We start from the raw sequence: 12,155 nt of genomic DNA on the forward strand, positions 1-12,155 counted from the left end.
TGGGAACCTGGGACAAAATGACCCAATAGTATTTCCTCGTAAAACATTTTATAAATTTTTCTTTACATTGTAAAGTGGTTTATGCATTGTTAAGAGTTGCTACAAAAGCTAATCTACAAATAAAGGCTTGTTTTCTGACATACTTTGGGGTCAATTTTGGAAAGATTTACTACTAAAGGTTTTTTTTTTATTACAGTATTTTTAACGGAAATGTACAGTTCAAACTAATTTATACATTGTAAAATAATAATTTGTAAAAGGAAAGCTTATTGGAGCATGTTTTACAAGAGAATATTATTTGCACTATTAGAATACTATTATATTTTATCCAGCTTTTTCTTCAACATGGAACTAAGCCTATGGGTGAGACTTCTGGTTCATTATCCGCTATAGGGAAATAATGAAAAAAAAACAACAACGTGCAGTTAACGATAAAATGGTTTGCAGTACAAACCATTGTGTTCATAATTAAGATAGTACATTAAAATAACGCAAGACACACCAATTTGCAATATCAAGCAGGAAAACTAGATGTTTTAAACAGCTAAAAATAGTTGGATGTGGATGAGACCAGAAGCCAAAACCATAAAATTTACAAATGGAAAAGGAAGGTGGAAGAAAAAGGTGGATATTTTTTAAATGAAAAATCTCCTTTACATTGTAAGAAAAACAAAAACCTGAAAATGTACTGGTAATTATCTGCCAAGACGTTATCAGTTAAGTTTACTAATGTTTTCTTTAACTCTAAAATAGAACTCAGTGTTATGTGTAATTTAAAATAAAGTGAAACACCTGTGAAAAAAAAATCCTTCATATTATTAACACAGTACATTGGGCCTTATTATTACATACTTTTCTTAGTTTTTTTTTTTTTTTAAATACACTAACCCATCCATCGTCGCCTTTGCATGTTTTTGCAAAAATGGCCGACAGCCAGTCCTGAAGTATACAGGCAAGGGGCATGACAGATTGGCTTTCTCAGGGCCAGGTCTAAAGTAAGTTCATGTTGTGCGCTTAGCAAGTGAGGGAAGGTTTGCACAAACACACATATGCTCTCTAGTGTCAGGGAGCTAAGTGCGTGCCACTGTTGAGGGAATTGTGGCCCTTCTCCAGCTCTAATGTTGGCTGCCCCCTACACGAAGGCCCAGGACTATGCATTTAAACCGGGTGGAGCAGACAGCTTTGGAGTCATTGGCTAAGCTTCACCACCCTTAAGGACCAGATTCAGCTCCTGTCTTCAAAGGCCGCTAAGCTCCGAACATCTTATCTGCGGGTCTTTGAAGTGACCGCTACCACAAACCACAGCGACATTTTCACCTTCACACGTCAGCGCTGTTGTGCAGTCACCAAGCAACATGCAACAACCATTTCCTCATACAAAAAAAAAAGAAAGAGCAGCCCGGTACATATCGGTAGGTTATGGGGAATGAGGAAATAATGAGGCACTAATTTGGAAATAACAAAAAAGGTGCTTTTGCATCATGCGATATTAATGCACTCCATCATTTTCAAGCCATATGCGCATACACATAAATACGCGCACATGAACTCTGCCCGTCTCTTTTCCTAATCCCTACCACAATGCTCCCCTCCCCTCTGGCAAAACTAGATCCCTGAAAGTGGTGCTTGTGTGTTGTAATGTTACAAATTGAGAGCAGGAGCATTAGAGAGACTTTACGCAGAGCGGGGCGAACAGCACATGGCCCTCCCGGTGCATACCAACACCTGTTTCGATGGCCTCTCTTCTTTTATTTACATGATAAACACTGAATTCCTCTACAATTACCCCACCAGCATGGCCTCTGCTATTCATAGCTGACAGCTGTTTTCCAGCATCAGGGGACCTCATGATAGGATGCAATGTTGTTATGCACTGCATCAAAAGAATAAAGGAGATTTAATCCATTAGTCCTTGGTTTCAAATGGCATTTTGATTTGTTTAGAATTGACTTTGCCTAAGGACCAAGATTTTACATTGGAGATCAAACGATAATCCAAAACACCATACAAAAGTAAACTAAAATTATAAATATTAATATTGCAGTGAACTACACATAAGCACTGGGTTAAAAACAACTCAGCGCTGGGTAAAATATGGAGAAACTCAGCGACCGGGTTGTTTCGACACAGCGGTTGGGTTAAACGTTGAACCCAAACTTTTTGGTAGTTCTATTTAACTCAACTATTGTTTAAAAATTACTATATTTATTGCATGAAATTAAGCCAAAAATAGGTTGGATAGTGACAAGTATCAATTAGGGCTGTCAGTTTAATGCGTTAACTTATAAGTTATGAAAAATTACGTGATTAAAATATTTTAACGCAGTTAACGCGCTGGCCCCACCCCCCCACCTGTAACGTTACGTAATCTTATGTTTCATAAAGTTGACTGTTGACAAATATAATGCAGGGCAACAACTCCAAAAATTCAGTTATCCCCAAAAACTCAAGATACTGGTGCAAAAAAATGGCCCTGTGTGTGTTTTTTCTCATATCTGTATATATTTCACGTATCACACGGGCAGCAAAAGCAAGCAAAGCTTTGTCCCAATCTATCATGAGCTTAAATGTGATTTTATACAACAGTTCAGTAAATAAGAAGTTGACATAGTGTTATATTTCAAACATTACATTACATGGTTTTGCTCAATTTTGCTGAGAACATTACCTTTAAAGCCATAGCAGAATTGATGCGCATCTCCGAGTGTTTAGATTCTGAAGTAATGCGCATTTTGAACGAATCGTGTGAATGACATTTATTTAGAGTATCATATCATTAAGAAAATAACAATAATAATAATAATAATAATAATAATAATAATAATAATAAACAACATTAAAGGGATAGTTCACCCAAAAAATGTAAATTCTGTCATCATTTGGTCACCCTCATGTCGTTTCAAACCTATTTTTAAGACTGTAGGTAGCAAAGCTGCTTTGGTTACCATGACTTTCATTATTTGAACAAAAAATGAGACGTTTCTTAAATTATCTTCTTTTATGTCCCATAGTTCACATTAGGCCACTGCAGCCTAAATGTCTGTGTGTAATAAATTTTATGCTGAATCAAATCAAATATTTCTTTCTAATTTAAAATTTTTTAAATGTCTACTAGCTACTTTCTCATTTAACACAAAAATAGCTTTAAATAATCTTTTGTGGGTATTTTCGAAGTCAATTTTTTTTTTTGCAATTAATATGTGATTAATTCGATTAATCAACACATCATGTAATTAATTAAATTAAGAATTTAAAATTGACTGACAGCCCTAGTATCATTAAATAATAAATTTAATAAACAATGTTTAAATTATAAACATTTTTACAATTGCTTATTAATAAATGTTCACCTTTTGATTATTGCTGACGCCTCTAGTAATTATGCATTTGATTTTTTAATTTCCAACCTATTTTTAACCTTAAAAAAGTTGCTGGGTTTGTCCATATTTCACCCAAAGTGTGCAAAAATACGCAAAATTATAATCATCTGGCATATTTTTTCACACTCTAAAAAAAAAAGAAACCTGGGTAAAATACAACCCAGCACTGGGTGAAATATGCACAAACCCAGCAATAATAATATATGATTAACAGGCCAATGGCTAGATTCAGCTGCCAATAATAAACAAAAAACTTATATAAACTGAATATGGAGTTATAAGGTTCTATCTGCATTCTAAGCAGTTTTGAGATACTGAGCTTTAGTTTTTGCATTCCATAACTGTTTTGTTTTCTAAACTTCATAAAAAAATAAATAAATAAAATAAAAATAACATAATAAACAGAAAATAAATAAACAGAACAAAAATGTGCTAATAATTAACAAATGACAACAAAAAAAACAGACAGAACTTTATAATTCCAAGGTAGTGACATATATTTAATATTATTGAATTTAATCGAATTATAGACAAAATAGAATTTTAACACATGCTATTTAATAGCATATTAACAGCATATTTAATTGACTCACCAATACATGTGTACACACACAAAGGCAATAAAATTTTCTATTTAATAATTTTTTAAAGAAATAATTTTAGCATTTAAATGCTATGACTTTACACTTTACAGTAAAAAAACTATATTTATTTTGACATTTGCTTAAGTTTTTATTTAACTCATATTATTAAATTATTTTAAAATACGCACTATGAGTGTTGGATGATGACAAAGTTAATCTAAATGCAAAAACGGAGAGAACGTGCAATTAAATATCCGATATTAACTGATAAAAAAAAAAATAAATAAAAAATCTAATATGATACAACTGATATGGTAGTGATATACTGAGCAATTGTTGCACAACCCCATTCAGACCTAAAGTATGACCAGTTGAGAAACAGTTGAGATACAGCTGAGATCATCTTACATACCATGACAAGTAGTCAAAGAAAAGAAAGGGTTAAAATCTCTAGGATAACAAGTTTCCGTTTGCTATTCTTGGCATCCCTCACTCAACACTTGACTCAACATTTATTTTTATTCTTTTGTCATACCGTTACATTTTCCAGATACTCTGAAAACAACCAGACACTACAGCGTGACATTTGTGTAGCATCACTGGACCAAATCCACGGCTGATGAACACCCTGCATCTTTCTTTTTTCGCCAAGCATTTTCACGCCCTTCTGATGTGACAACTTAATTTTTCTTCGTACCCACTGTCCTCTCCAGCCAGAGAATAGATTGTTTGGTCATCAGCGGACTCTTGCAGCAACTACTGTTGGTCTTTGATTGGCAAAGACCCAAGAATCTTCAGAATGGAGGCTTAATACTCCCAGGGCTGACAGCTGCAGGGATTAGGCACTCTTGCTCACTGTTATTGACGTCCCTGCATTGTGCCTTTCACCGTAAATGTGGCACCAGGACCGGGATGGGGTTGATGGGGGATGGGGGGGGGCGCATTCTGAAGTCACGTCAGGTGCTTCTGCTTTGAACCCTGAACGGATGCATCAAAGAACACTGAGAATATGTCATTTTATTAATATACGAAGACCGAAAAATTGGAAATCGGTAAATAGGCTTGAAAAGACCTGCCACTTGTAAGGTGGTCGCCTCCCTATATCCACCATGACATGACTAAATTATCACTTGTGCCCCAGATTCCCCCTTCCACCAACCCCTAGAGTCCGGTCTGACCCCACTCTGACCCCCCAGCGCCGCTGATGCTGTCATGACAACAGTCTCAAGAGGCTTGTTGTATGTGTAGAGAGTGAGAAGTGTATACATGAGTGCATCTCTCGGTGTTTGTGTATGTGTGTGTGTGGGAGAGAGAGAGGCACTTGTGACAAATGGGAATTTAAGTGTGTCATTTACGTAGTGAACAAAAAAAGCTACACGAATGTCGAAATGCGCAAAAAAAAACAACTTGAGCTAAAGATCATTTCCCTGAATTAAGACAAAATGGGGAGAGGAATAACAGCCTAAATATTTATGAGGGACTGGAATATCCATTGCAAATACACTAGAAAGACTGTGGAGGTTCAGGATTTTTAACTAGTTAAAGAAAAAAACAATTGTGAACTTGAGAAATGATTGGTTTAAAAAAAATAAAATAAAATAAAATAATAAAAATGAAAGGAATGGCAGGCGTCCAAACATTGACATCCAATAAATTGTTTGCAAATTATAGCTGATAAAAGACTATTTCTGTTTTCACGACAAATGCTCCGCATTGCGCTCGAAACATCACGTCAACAGGTTTGTACAGGTATTAATTATCCATATCTTGGCTTTTTGAAATGTGCTTGGAAGTGTCCGTGTGAGTATTTATGTGCCTTTAAGGAGTTGTTTATATAAAAAGATTCCCTTCTTAATGTTTAAAGTGTGTTAATCACTAAGACATCAGAGTTGAGTTCTCTCATAGCTCTCTTCCCAAACATGACCTCATCATAACATCTTCAAGGAACGCTCAGAATAGAACAAAATGACCAATTTAGAATATTTACTTCAGTCTTTTATCATCACCTCCTTCATCCTCATGACAAGGAAAACAAAAAATGATTAAGAAAGGATAAACTTGGACACATAACATTGAAGACTAGCAGCCTCAAAAAGGCATAAGCATGTCATTGTATTAAATAAAGCATCAAACCAAGTGGCATTTGCTTTAGAGAACTTTAGAAAGGTATACATTTATGAAACAAGACATACTGTAACGAATACAAAAAGTATTTGGACACTTTGTAGTTCTGAAATGATAGTGTGATGACAATGTGATGAACTGTATTTGTGATTACTCTGCCAGGACACCTGAGGGAACTTCAGAAGAACTTCATACAACCATGAAGAAGTAATAGCATCTGCAAAAAATTATTACCAGCTATGTGGTTTGATATTTTTAATGTAATAAATTCAAATACACATTTTGGGATCACTATATTTCTCTACAGTGAACATAATGTGCTTATGCAAAACCTCTAAATTACACAATTCCATCAATAATTAAAAGCCTTGAACAGACTTGGTTTAACTGTCAACAATCAAAAAAAGCCCCGTGTTTAAAGAAAGGCACAAGCTAGAGATTTTAGTATGGACTGCACAGCTTCTAGGTAAGTCAGTATACTGTGTATTCTATGATTGGCAAGATTAATATTTCACTAAGGCCTGCCAACAATACCAAAATAAAGGCAGATCCAGTGAACCCCTCAGGGCAAGATGCCTCTCAATCGATTTCAGACCTTCTTTCCTCGTCTGCCTCAATAACTGTTCAATAATTGATGAGATACGATCCACATGGATCCCAGAATTCCACTGTCAAGTCTTTCAAGCAGCAGGTTGGTTTTGAATAACTTCAATAGGTTGGTGAAAATTCTACACCACTAAAACAGTCCATCTTTATATCAAGGCCAGAAGCTTTTAGAGCAACATATTTATATTAAAAAAAAATTCAGCATGCAAATATGTCAGAGAAACAACACAGGAGAGGCATTTAGTAAGGATCAAGGTAACAGAGAATTAAATAAATGCCTTCGTGTGGTGGATTAAAGGATTCTAACTGGTATTTACACCCATGCGCACATAAACTGAGTTACTAATCAATTCCTTGTTCATCTTTCTTGTCTTAGGATCAAAAATCACCCTCAAGTTCTCTGAGCAAGGACGCAAATGAAATACATTTTTTATATTTCAACTGCCACAAGCACAGGCCGTGAATTTCAAAACAGCATCAAAATCATAACCACTAAGAGCCTTTTCATGTTTTGTGCAGGATTTTGAGTGTCCCACACACCAAGCATCACTGTTTGATACCAGAAACCACAAACTGTTTTACAGCCAGGGGAGCATTTCAAACAAAGTTCACTTTACAAATCAATCAGCGGACTGATTAAAGAGTCGTATCCTTTTTGTAAAATGGTAAAACTTCAAGTACTGTTGAAAACATTAAATAATTAACTCCTCCTTTTATTCTACATATGCAAAATTTAGGATTAGAAGCCTACAAATTTTAGGAACTACATCTGATGTTATTTTTGATCTGTTATGCTTTTAACTTCAGATCTATAATGCATTACTTTTTCAGGTAGGGCTGTGAATGAATAATAAATTAGCGTGGTGAACATATAATGTGCATTTTGAAATCACCTCATGGACTTCTAAAGTTGCCCGAGTTTGTTTTAACAGAAAACTGATAATTCCTGAGCAACTTTGTCGTGTGGGTGTAAAGTGGACAATGAAGGCTGATGTGGGAACCTCATGGCATCTATGAAAACGCAGGACCCTGTGGACCACTGAGCCTGAGACAATGGCTGAGCAGCCCACCAAAATAAGGCATTATATGTAAAAATGAGGTACTTGTGATGCTTCAAAACTTACAGCTCACAGTCTGTACATTTCAAAAGGTTCAACACAGCAATCTGTGGAACCTCAAATAGCTTTTCATTTTTACAGTATATGCGTTTTCCGTGTCAGCTGCATTTTTAGGGATCATAAACGTGGTGATGGCCAAAAATGATTCCCATAAGTGGCACCTCACTGTTTAAGACACAGCCTGTAGGTGACATGATAATGTAAACAAAGAACTTAAAGATAAGCAAATTGACAAGCCGTATCAAGCAAACACACTGCTCAATGTTTCAAACGTGTTTCTTTCTTGAAAGAGCCACTTACTTCTTGTCCAGGTAACTTAAGATGGAAGATGTTACATTCCGTGGCACGCAGCTGTCCGATGCGAACAAAACAGTCACAAAACGCACCTAAACGCGTCAATGTCCATTTGTCTGTAGTTTCGTAGGTTGTTTCTTCGTTCTTTCTCAGTTGCCAAAGTTTCCAGTCAGCGTAGTTAAAGTACTAGAGCTAGCGTTCACAAACCGGTTACCCTTTGAGAATTACGCGGAGCTCAGAGAAACTTTCCTATTTCCAGTCGCACTGTCATCTTTCACAATATCATGAGGAGCAAATCCGTTAGTATTCCAGAGTCAGACGCGCTCCCTCTCTGTACGAGTCCAGTCAAGTGTTTGCAGGTGTCGGCTGTGCTGTGTGCTGTACCTCGCCCTCTCTCCACTACCTCCCTATTAAAACCAGCCAGCCGTGTCAGTGTTAACCAGCTCCCTGCCAGCACTCAAATGCACGGAGCCCCCGCTGCCTGATTGAGGCACTGAATGAGGGATTGTCATCCAGCTAATAAACCAGGCCTCTTAGTTAATCTTACAAAGAGGGAATCATTAATTATAAGATAGTACACGAAGTTCCCAATACTGAGTCCTATTAACTTAGAGTTATTACCCTTGGTGTCAGGTTGCATGGGTTATAATAAACCTCCTAGTCGGGGTGAGGCCTCATATTTAATTCTCTCTGATGTGAAACAGAGCGGGTTTCTGTCAGCGGCTCTGACACTCGGGTGATAATAGTCTTATCTTCTAAAGCCAGATATGTTGAAATGAATAGAACTCGGAAAAGATTATCATTTTAACATTTAGCTAGTCATTTGGGTCTAAAATTATGTCGATATTAATTCGATGTTGTTTCTATTAAATGCTCTGCTTCGGACTACTTTGAAAACACAACCTGCATTACTGGGGTTTCTACCTCTGGCTGTGAAGGGCGTGATTATATATTGGTGTTTAATGTAGCTTTACATGAGCCTTATGGGTTTGAGCTGAAAAAAAAAATCATTATTAACAACAGCTGTGCATCTCACAGTATAGAGTGTTTTCACGACGCGTCATCAGTCGGCCATATTGGCGGCACTAAACGTAAACAATGCCACTGAACCGAACAAAACTCGCATATTTTGCTGATTATTGATGCTGAAAATGGTCATTATTGTCATGTTTTGGCCTGTACTAATCAGTCGGACCGGGAAAAATATTTGGAGTACTATAGACTAAGGAATAAAAGGCGTTTGTGGTTGGCCAAATTGAACCAAGATTTCTAGGACAAGAATCTTGACAACATTTGTGTTTGTTCTTATCATTTCCAGTCAGGTAGGTGAAATATTAGGCTAATATCTTAATTAATACTGCTCGTACATATCTTTACTACTATTAACTTTAGTTTATCAAAATATTTTGCCCTTTCCTGCATACTAAGTCTTTCTCTATGTGATTTAGTAGCTTCCACACGTTTTTCCATGGTGTAGACAGCATCAATTAGCAGAACAGCGTATTCAGTCGCACATTAACCGTGCTGTTGTTTACATCCGAGTATCGCCAATATGGCCACACATCCAGGTAACTGACCAAGTCGTAAGTGCAAACCTTCTATAGCTGTCAACAATGAATGTGAAATTGCTGTGTGATATAATCTCAGCCAATTAGAAGATAGTTCATGTTTAATGTACTGATTTTAGACCAATCGTATTAAATAGTGGGTGGGGCTACCCAGCGCAACGACGCAGAAATAGAAACCAAGCAAACAAAAAAAATGTGTCCTGCTCTTTAGGACAAAAATGGAAGAGTTTATTACTTCATCATTCCACATCTGGCGTAACAGATACAGTCAGGTGGGTTTTTACTTTTGAAAAGCTTAGCTTCAGTATTTTTATTATATACATTTTTGTCTAGAATTTTTGTAATTTAGCTGCCAGGCAACATTTCTCTTTTCATTTAATTTTTGTTTTATTGTGTTTCAACTTTATTTCTTTTACAAAAACGAATTAATAACAGTTTTAGTGTCAATTAACAATAACAAAACTGCTTGTATTGTACTTCACTATATTTAGATTTTGTCAATCTAGCACTTTTGAGAGATATCTGTTACCAAGAAAATACCTTTAGACAATGAGTGGGTCTCATCTTCATTACTATTAAAATGGTTGATCAATATGTTTCTAAAATGTTATCATTATTAAATATTTGGTTACACTCTTACCTGTGCATTTGAATTACCCTTGATACTGTAAGCACTGTCCCCCCAGATCAGTGATTTTGCTACACTCTATATGTTGTTACAATTTCCAACACAATAGCCAACAGGTTTTTGGCACATCACTGTTGAGGGGTAAGAGAGCGGAAAGAGGTGGCAGATAGAAAGAGAAAGACACTGAGGGGGATCTGACCCTGTACACAGACAGGGCAGTGCTGTCATTGTGCCCAGTGTCTCCATGCAGGGCTAGGGTAAAAAGCGCTCTGGGAATTCCTGAGATTCCTTAGAGTCCAGCTTCGGTGGCCCACAACGAAAGAAGCAGGGTGACCAGGAAAAGGATTAAAGACAGCATTCACATCAGGGCATTCTCAAATTCCTCTCCTACGTGTGTATGTGTGTGTGTCTGCCTCCAAAACAAACCCCATGTCTCTGTTTGGCCTTTTGTGTGAGGGTCACCCTGTTCTCCAGTGGAGCCCAAGACCCTTCACCTCCCTGAGTCAGTCATAAGCCTACATGTCTCACACAGCCTATTCAATCCCTCACTCCTGTAGATGCTCACGATTTTACTGACAGGCATGCTGCAGGGCTCCTCTACCTGCTGGGAGGATGAATCGATCGGTCTTGTTTGCTTTCACAAGGAGAAAATAATTTGGGACGGCCAACCGAGGTATGCAGCTATCTGGGTGAAGGGGTTCAGGGAACGCAGGCAGCTTTGTGGAAAAAATGAAATGAGAGGTCATACCGGCAATGACACAAACCTAGTTGTTTTGCAGTTCTTGACAATATAAACGTGCAGCAAATCTTAATGAAAAATCGGTTTTCACAAAAGGCATTTGTTTCAAGTCTTCACACCAATTGTTTATGTCAGTTACATCTAATTTTGGAATAAACTCTGAAAGTTCTTTTCTGTGAGAGTGAGGTGTGTAACCTTTGATTTGAGACCACTAAGCCTACTTATATTAACTAACCATGACTTGTATGACCTTACAGCTATATATTATTGCCATTGGATATTACCTTTTACCAGAGGTTGGCCTTCCACTGATGAGATCGGAGACTGCCAAGGTTTTTCTCCAATACTTCATCACTGATTTTTTTTCTTTGACAGTCACCTTGGCTTCTTGATTGCAATATTTGAAACATGCATTTGATGTATTTCTGAATTGTACTTTAAAAGTTGGATATGTATGCCAAACATTACAAACATAGGTCCAGGTGATTGGAGTTACAAGCTTGGATGAGCAAGTGAAAGAAACATTGAGCCTCATTCTCTCATCATATTTGTGTGGGCAGAAAAAATCTAAATAGTTCTAATGAATATTTTAAATCATGCCCAGATAATGTCCATATAACGGTTTTCTACAACATCTTTCTGTCCTGCTCTCTTGCTCACACTCTTGTGTGAGAACATTCAATTCAATCCAAATTATTTGTATAGCGCTTTTTACGATAGATATAGTTGCAAAGCAACTTCACAGCAAATTAAAGTTTTTACAATATACTTAGTAGTAGCTTACTATCAAGCTGATGTTCATATGGCAGAGATGTATGCTAAAGATCAATTAATGATGTAATCAAACACAAACACTATAAATTAGTAGCAATTTGGTAGTGCTATGTTGTTTCAGCGTTGGCATCATCTGAAGTCCTCTGAGGGGTTGGCATCATCTCTTCTTAAGTGTTCTGGATCCAGACTGAAGCTTGTGAATTCCTAGTTACCACGGGATGTCAATCCCATGGCAGAAACAGAGAACAAATAGGAACATAATTAGCGTAGCTGCTGTTCAAACCAAGCAAAGAAAGATTTGTTCAACCAGAGCTAAAAGATTAATAATGTGCATTTGATC

At 36.8% G+C, this 12,155-nt stretch overlaps 1 protein-coding gene across 1 annotated transcript in view; it reads right to left on the reverse strand.

The window, feature by feature from the left end:
• The window catches only part of sema3gb (sema domain, immunoglobulin domain (Ig), short basic domain, secreted, (semaphorin) 3Gb), a 52,051-nt gene extending 43,359 nt beyond the window's left edge, over positions 1 to 8,692 (reverse strand). The window contains 1 exon segment of the mRNA XM_051116496.1: positions 8,113 to 8,692. The gene's annotated coding sequence lies outside the window, so the exon portion shown is untranslated.
• Positions 8,693 to 12,155: the final 3,463 nt, after the last annotated feature.

This window comes from Labeo rohita, chromosome 8 (genome assembly GCF_022985175.1).
Source record: "Labeo rohita strain BAU-BD-2019 chromosome 8, IGBB_LRoh.1.0, whole genome shotgun sequence".
Lineage (NCBI taxonomy): Eukaryota > Metazoa > Chordata > Actinopteri > Cypriniformes > Cyprinidae > Labeo > Labeo rohita.